An 8,972-nucleotide genomic window follows, 5' to 3' on the forward strand; every position below is an offset into this window, starting at 1 on the left:
GTGTATCAATTTGGCTGGGCTATGATTTCCAGCATTGTGTGGTTGTCCTCCGTTTTGTGATTATAATTTTATGTTAAAAGGATTTGGGTGGGATTGTGACACCACCCTTACCCAGGTCACCTCCCTGATCCAATGTAAAGGGAGTTTCCCTGGGGTGTGGCCTGCACTGTCTTTTATCTCTCAAGAATTAAGAAGGAGAGGGAAGCAAGCAGAGAGTTGAGGACCTCATACCACCAAGAAAGCAGTGCCAGGAGCAGAGCGCATCCTTTGGACCTGGGATCCTTGCGCGGAGAAGCTCCTAGCCTGGGGAACATTGATTGATGAGGAGGCCAACAGAGAGAGAAAGCCTTCCCTTGGAGCTGACACCCTGAATTTGGACTTACAACCTACTTTACTGTGAGGAAATAAATTTCTCTTCGTTAAAGCCATCCACTTGTGCTATTTCTGTTACAGCAACACTAGGTAACTAAGACAGGGTATTAAAGGGATTGAATATAGATCTTAGAAGAGAGCTTTAGGTCAATGATGCAGTCATATCAGACTGATCTAATTTGTGACCTCTGGTTTTGAAAAAATGCCCATTTCTGGGGGATTGTAGTTACTGGAGTGCCACAGTATCTTAGTTGTATCTCACATCCCCCTGCCCCAGCCACAACACTGTTTGGTACATGGCCATATACCCCTGGTCTATCTGTATATGTAATATTTTTGTAGGTTGTGTTTTTGTTGTTATATTACTTAGTCTTTATCCAGAATATTTAAAAAGTTAGTTGTTCTCAGTAAATGAATTTTCCAGATAACTGGATTTCTATTCTTTCAGCAGTAACTATTTTTCAAACATTAAATTTTGGTGGAATTTCAGAAATATAGTTCATATAGTACCCTGTCTTCTTAAAATAGACTGAACGTAATTGAACATTTTCTTAAAGACCTGGTGTCATAAAAAGCCATTACTTGATTCTCCGTGCATGTAATTCTATGGTATTAGGAAAATAATATTTTTTCTGATCATAAATATAACATGCTAATTATGGAAAAGATAAACAGTACAATAAAGGAAATAAAAATTTCTCGGACTCTTACCACTCAGACAGTGCTACTTACTATTAACCTTTTGCTATGTCTCCATTTAGTAATGTTTATGGACGTGTATGTATGTATGATTATGTGTATTAATAAAATTTATTGTGATACATATATTTATTTGTATATATTCATACTATTACCTGAAGGAGCCCTGGTGATGCAATGGTTAAGCACTTGGCTGCTAATCGTAAGCTTGGTGGTTTGAACCCACCAGCAGCTCAATGAAATTAAAGCCCTAGCTCCTGTAAAGATTACAGCCTAGGAAACCCTATGGGGCAGCTCTACTTTGTCCTGTAGGGTTACTATGAGTTAGAATCGACTCGACAGCACACAACAACCACATACAATTACTCAAATTATTAATGAGCCCTACTTAGATACAGTGATGCTTTTTTAAAAAATAGTGCTACACTTTTGATTTAGTTCATATGCATTGGTGCACTTTAGAATGATGGTTGAGAACATGGGTTCTGGAGTCAGAAAATCTGGTTTTGAGCCTTATTTTTGTTAATTACTAGTTATGTGACATGGGGCATACTTACTGGAAATGGGAGAAATAATTTTTTGAAGTTCAGAACTTGCAACTTGCTGTTTACATTTACAGTCCATTATTAACAATAACCTGGACAAGAAGCAATTCTTTTATAATGATAAGAACGTGACTGAACCCTAATTTTGCATCTCAGCTCTGTCCATTTGCAGCTGGATGACATTGATTAAATTACTTAGCTTCCCTGAGCTTCATGTATCTCATCTAATAAAGTGAAAATGCTGTTGTTTATTGCAGTTATTTTGAGGGTAGGTATTTGGGTGCACCGTAAAATGTGGAAAGCAAAATATTGTTTTCTTGCTTTTTTTTTTTTATGTCTTGTTGCTCCTGTTCCTCCTCACTTCTTCCCTTGTCCTCCACCTCCTCTTTCTCCCTCTCTTTCCAGCTTTTGCTCTTTGACACAATTGACCTTAGCCTTTAACGTGTACTCATTTATTTATAGATTATTTAGATTGTTATTTTTCATTGGGTTCTTTACAAGGACCAAAGGATGAAAAAATTGTGTATGTTTTCTTATGGGTGTAGTGAACAAATCTACAGTATGTGGGAGTCCCCATTTATTAGCATATGTAGAAATGACTGCTTCTCCCTGGTCTATACACATTCGTAACTGAAGAGATGATTTCCTTTAAATCAGAGATACTGGATATATTAACCAGTAAGTAAATCCCACCACCAAATCACAGTCACCATGGAAAAGACACTAATCAGAGATTTGGGAATATTCTTACCAGAGTTTTTTATTTCTCCTAAAAATACAAATAAAGTCATCAGAAAAAGGACATATTAGTGTGGGACTTTTGAAAAATTCTTTGTAATAAAAAGGAGGAAAAAGTATTACTCATGTGTCTGCTGCTGCCTTATCTTCTTGGGCTGATTCTTTGGTCTTATACCAAATTTGCCTGAAAGCTTGGATTTTTTGCCACGTTGAACCAAAAATTCAATTATTCCAAACATTTCATAATTATATGTTTCCAGTGATGGGAGAGAATGTTTAATACACAGCCTTTCTTTCCATCTTACATTATACATATATCTTCTCCCTTTTGTTCCACTAACCAATGGTCTGTCATCATCTCTCCTTTTCCCCAAGCAAGCTCAGCTCTGAGAACACTCCTTTCTCGTTCTTTCTCTCAGGAGCATACCCTGATTTTGTCTCTTCGAAAGATTTTCTGCAGGTTTCTCTGAACATGAGGTTTCTTGAATATATTATTTAAAAGCTCTCATGTTTCCATAATACAATATACTAGGTTCTGAGAAAAACTTCTTTCCTGAGCACATCTACTATATTAAAACAACTACCCAAAAAACCAAAGGCACTGTCCTTGAATTGTTTTCGACCGACTCATTGCGACCCTATAGGACAGGGTAGCACTGCCCTATAGGGTTTCCAAGGCTATAAATCTTTACTATGGAAGCAGACTGCTACATCTTTCTCCTGTGGAGGGGCCGGTGGGGTTGAACCGGTGACCTTTCGGTTAGCAGTCAAGTGCTTAACTGCGATGCCACTAGCGCTCCTTAAAATGACTACAGGGTCATTAGAAGTGGGAAAAGTATGAAAGGAGTGCAAAAGCCTATGAGATATGAGTAAAATAGTTATTGGAAAACAATTTAGAGTCCAATCAGACAGTAAAAACGTTGTTTGAATCCACTCAGGTGATGAAGGAAATTAGCTGCAACCCAGGTCAGAAAACCCAAAACCATTGCCATCGAGTCGATTCGACCCATAGCAACCTTACAGAACAGGGTAGAACTACCCCATGGGGTTTCCAAGGTGGATTTGAACTGCCGGCCTTTTGGTTAGGAGCCAAACGCTTAACCGCTGGAGCCCACGAAAAACCTGCTGCCGTGGAATCGATTCTGACTCATAGCGACTCTATAGGACAGAGTAGAACTGCCCCATAGAGTTTCCAAGGAGCACCTGGTGGATTCAACTGCAGACCTTTTGGTTAGCAGCCATAGCTCTTAATCACTGCACCACGAGGGTTGGAGCCCATGTAAGAGTGTGGAATTCTGTCCACCCATGTCATGACTGAGAAGGCAATCAGGAAATGTAGATAAGAAATAAATTTCAGCTGAAGTGTTAGGGTATTGCCAAAGCAACTGTACCACAAAGTCAACCTGCGTATATGTGACTTGGTAGAATTATCTGGGAATCAGGAAGTGCTCAGATCCCATGTCCTGGCCTTGAATCTTAGAAGTGTAAGTAACTATATCACAGTCCTGGATTTTCCATATGGTAGTATCATTCACCTGATGGTGGCTGATGCCTAGTGGGTCAATACCTTTACTACTTAGGAAAGTGTCAGAGTCCTTGGCCCTGCCTACACCCCTTGACTGGCAGACATTGCTTTGCCCAGCTTCTGAGTAATGACTGCTAATAGCCCACAGTTGTACCCTTCTTCTGGGGCTTGCCCTTGGTCTTTGGGTAGAGTGAATGGAGAAGCTGCCTTGCATGGCATTGCCTGGAAGATTATATCCTCCCCTCAGGGACTGACCACAGCCAATGAATGACTGAAAACCCAAACCAAACGCATTTCCCAGTTGATTCTGACTCATAGTGACCCTATAGGACAAAGTAGAACTGCCCCACATGTTTTCCAAGGAACGCCTAGTAGATTTGAACTGCTGACCGTTTGGTTAGCAGCCGTAGCTCTTAAACACTATGTCACCAGGGTTTACGACTGACTGACACAGGGTATAAAAGCCCAGGCCCAATACCTCCAGTTGGGAACATTTTGTTGTATTATTTCTATTCTAGTGGTGCTCTCCAATAGAAATACAATGTGAGTTATATTTGTAATTAAAACATTTCTAGTAGCTACATTAAAAAGAAACAGTTGAAATGTATTTTAAAAATATATTTTATTTAACCTAGTATATCCAAAATATTATCATTGTTACGTGTAACATATATAAGGAATTAATGAGCTATTTGACATTGTTTTGTTTTTTCAAAATTCGGATATCTGGTGTGCATTCTACAACCACAGCACATCTCAATTTGACTAACCACATTTCTAGTACTTAATAGCCACATGGGGCTAGTGATTACCATGTTGGACAGTGGAGGTCTTCAGACCTTTGCTCAGAGTCTTCCCCTGCTTTATCTTGCTTCCATTACTTCCTTACAGGTGTCTTCTGGGAGCATACTCCCAGCAAATTGAGTGAGAATCCTCATCTCAGGCTGTGCTTCTGGGAAGCCCAATGTAAGATGGGAACGTTTAAAATTAAATACCATAATGATGAGATAAATAAACTCTTAATATCATTTATTTTCTGCTAAATTGTATACTCCATACCAGTTATTTACAGTGTTTGAAGTATTTACTAGAATCTGGCATATTAGAAAATCCAAACGATCAGCCTAGTTACTTAATTTTGAAATGTGCGATGCATTTTTAGATGTGCGTTTTAAGTTGGCAAGTGTTGATTAAGTTTATAAACTGTATTGAAATGCTTATGAGATTTGAAATTCACCATATTTAGACTTAAAATTTTTGAATGACAGGATGTAAGTGATTAGAAAGGTTTTGGAAGCTAGACAAAGTGATTAAAAATTAAATACATTTTTTAATGAACTTAAAAAATATTTAAGTGAATTTCATCTTTTATAAACTGTGTAAGAGGTCTAATTGCTTAGTGGAATTTAATCAGTTCTTTTTTTTTAACCAACCACTTATTAAAAGACAAGCAAAGGGGATTTTTTAATCTAATTTTATAAAACATTAGATTTACAAGTATAAAATCATTATGTATTAGACTTCAAGATTTATGGAAAACTATGACTTAAATTGATACTATAAATAAATTGATGAATAATTTTGGATCCAACCTGGGGATATCACAGAACTCACATTAACATCTAACAGTTGGTTTTTCTTTCCCTAGACCTAGAACGAGACTAAAAAAAGACAAAACGTTTTAACTTCTGCCAACTTAATGCTCCCTCCCTCATCACACCCTTTTCCCAACAGTGTTCAAATAAGCATAATCCTTTGTAAAGATTCCTTTGGGAATATTGTCTCTTGGCTCAACCTGGTTGCTTTGAATGTAGAAAATTCCTTCACCTCCCTAACAGGCCCCAGCTTTTGCCAAATCTTAGGGACCTAGGAGCATTACCGACTTTAAGGAATGATTCTCAGTTCATGTTCCCTGCACATTTCTGTCTTCAGAGAAGACTAAGGCCAGAGCCTCTGATCTCTAACCACAGGAGAGGGTACCTTGCCTGTTTCAGTCTCTCCTTCTCGGGTCTTCCATAAGTGGAGAGAAAAGTTTTGTCTAATGAGCCTTTATTCTCCTCATGCGCTCGACTTAACTCTGGAAGACTAGAGTGGAATTCTCGAGGGATGTACAGATTTTCATCCTGGTAGCACGTTAAACAAAGGAATGAGTGCATGAGGGTCATTAGTCCACAAGAATTTCTCCTCCGCTCCCAAAAGCTGACATATATTACAACCTGCTAGATGCCATGAAAGGAGCTCTGGTGGCACAGTGGTTGAGTGCTTGGCTGCTAACTGAAAGATTGGTGGTTGTAACCCACCATCTGCTGCTCAGGAGAAACATATGGCAGTCTGCTTCGGTAAAGATTACAGCCTTACAAACCCTATGTGGCGGTTCTACTCTGTCCTATAGAGTCTTTATGAGTCAAAATTGAGTCAATGGCTGTGAGTTTAGATGCCAGGGAAACAGGTCTCATGTATTTGCGTATTTCCTGCCTCTGAAAAGTCTCCTGAATGGCTACAGCTAACGTTATACTTAATAATGAGAAACTAGATACTTTCATCCTAAGATCAAGAACAAGATGAGGGTGATCCTTCTTACCACTCCTATTCAACGTCATACTGGTAAAAAATGCAGTTAGACAAAAAAAAAAAAAAAAAGAAAAGAAATAAAAGGGTTACAAATTGGAAAGAAAGAAATAAAAACTGTCTTTGTTTACAAGTGATTGTCTGCGTAGAAAATTACTTTCCTATATACCAGCAATAAACAGTTGGAATTTGAAATTAAAAACACAACACCATTTATATGGTTCCTGTTTCTTTTTTTGGCCAATAGCTATCTAGTCTTGCCAACACCATTTCTTAGAGAGACGGTTCCTTCCCCATTGAATGGATTTTGACTCCTTATCAAAAATCAGCTGCCCATAGATGGATGTCATATCTGTTATTAAACAACCAGTACCAGGTTGTTTTGATGAGTGTGGCTTATAATATGTTTTGAGATCGGGGAGTATGAGACCTCCTACTATGTTCTTCTTAAATATTGCTTTGGCTGTTTTGGGCCTCTTTCCTTTCCATATAAAATTGGTGATAGATGGTTTTCCATTTAAGCAAAGAATGTTGTTGGAATTTGGATTGGGATTGCATTATATCTATGGATTGCTTTGATAAGATTGACATTTTCACAACGTTAAGTCTTCCAACCCATGAGCCTGCAATGTTTTTGCATTTATAAAGGTCTCTTTTAGTTTCTTGCAGCAGTGTTTTATAGTTTTCATTGTACGGGTTTTTTACATTCCCGGTTAGGTTTATTCCTAGGTATTTTAACCTTTCAGGGGCTATTGTAATAGGTATTGTTATCTTGATTTTCTTTTCAGAGTTCTCCTTGTTAGAGTAGAGGAATCCAACTGATTTTTGTGTGTTGATCTTGTACCCCGCCACTTTGCTGAATCTTTCTCTTCAATCCAGTAGCTTTCTTGTGGAATCTCTGGGGTTTTCTATGCGTAGGGTTATGTTGTCTGTGAGTAGGGATAATTTTACTTCTTCATGTTCAATTTGGATATCCTTAATTTCCCTTTCTTATCTAATTTCTCTGGCTAGGACTTCCAGTACAATATTGAATAAGATATGACATTGAGTGACATGGTGATAAGTGGGCATCCTTGCATCATTCCTGTTCTCACATGGAATAGTCTCAGTCTTTCTTTGTTTAGAATAATGAATGCCCTTTGCATATTATACCCTTAATTATGTTGAGAAATTTCCCTTCTAGTCCTATGTTGCTGAGAGTTTTTATCAGGAAAGGGTGTTGGATTTTATCAAATGCCTCTTCTGCAACAATTAGATATCATGTGATTCATTTCCTTTGCTTTATTTATGCGGTGAATTACATTAAGTGATTTTCTAATGTTGAATCATCCTTGCATTCCTGGTATGAATCCTACCTGATCATGATGCATGATGTTTTTGATAAGCTGTTGAATTCTGTTGAGTGTAATTTTGTTGAGAAATTTTGTTTATGTTCATGAGGGATATTGTTCTGTAATTTTCTTTTGTGACGTATTTACCTGGCTTAGGAAACCCTGGTGGTGTAGTGGTTAAGTGCTATAGCGCTAACCAAAAGGTCAGCATTTCAAATCCACCAGGCGCTCCTTGGAAACTCGATGGGGCAGTTCTACTCTGTCTTTTAGGGTTGCTATGAGTTGTAATTGACTCGCTGGCAACAGGTTTGGTTTTTTTTTGGTTACCTGGCTTTGGTGTCAGTGTTATGGTGGCTTCATAGAATGAGTTGAGGAGTATACCTTTTTTTTTCTAAGTTTTGGATGAATTTGAGTAGAATTGGTGTCAACTCTTCTCGGAATGTCTGGTAAAATTCCCCAGGGAAGCAATCTGGGTTGGATTTTTGTTGTTCTTGTTGGTCGTTTTTTTTTTGATGATATTTTCAATCTCTCCCTTTGTTATGGGTCTATTTAGATTTTCTGTCTCTGTTTGTGTCAGTTTAGTTTAAGTAGTGAGTTTCTAGAAATTTGTCCATTTGTTCTAGATTTTCAAAGTTGTTGGAGTACAGTTTTTCATATTTTATGATCTTTATTTCAATTGGATCTGTTGTAATGTCTCCAAATTAATTTATTTGCATCTTCTCATTTTTTTTTTCTTATGTTTGGCTAGTGTTTTGTATATTTTATTGATCCTTTCAAAGAACCAACTTCTAGCCCTATTGATTCTTTCTATTGTTTTCCGTTTCATTTATTTCTACTTTGATCTTTATCATTTTCTTTCTTCTGGTAGCTTTGGTCTTTTGCTCTTCCTTTTCTATTTATTCAAGTTGTAGGGTTAAGTTATTGATTTTGGACTTTTTAAAAAAAATGTATTGTTTATTGCTATAAATTTCCCTCTGAGCACTGCTTTTGCATCCCAAAGCTTTTGGTATTGTGGTTCCATTTTCATTTAATTCTAATTTTATTTTTTTTTAAGTTTCACTTTTGAATATTCTAACTTACGTTGCAACAGTTTTTTTTTGTAATGTCTTATTTAGTTTCCACGTATTTACTTTATTTTCCTAATACTGATTTCTAGTTTCATACCATTATGGTCAGGGAAGGTACTTTGTATAA

This window comes from Elephas maximus, chromosome 15 (assembly GCF_024166365.1).
Source record: "Elephas maximus indicus isolate mEleMax1 chromosome 15, mEleMax1 primary haplotype, whole genome shotgun sequence".
Lineage (NCBI taxonomy): Eukaryota > Metazoa > Chordata > Mammalia > Proboscidea > Elephantidae > Elephas > Elephas maximus.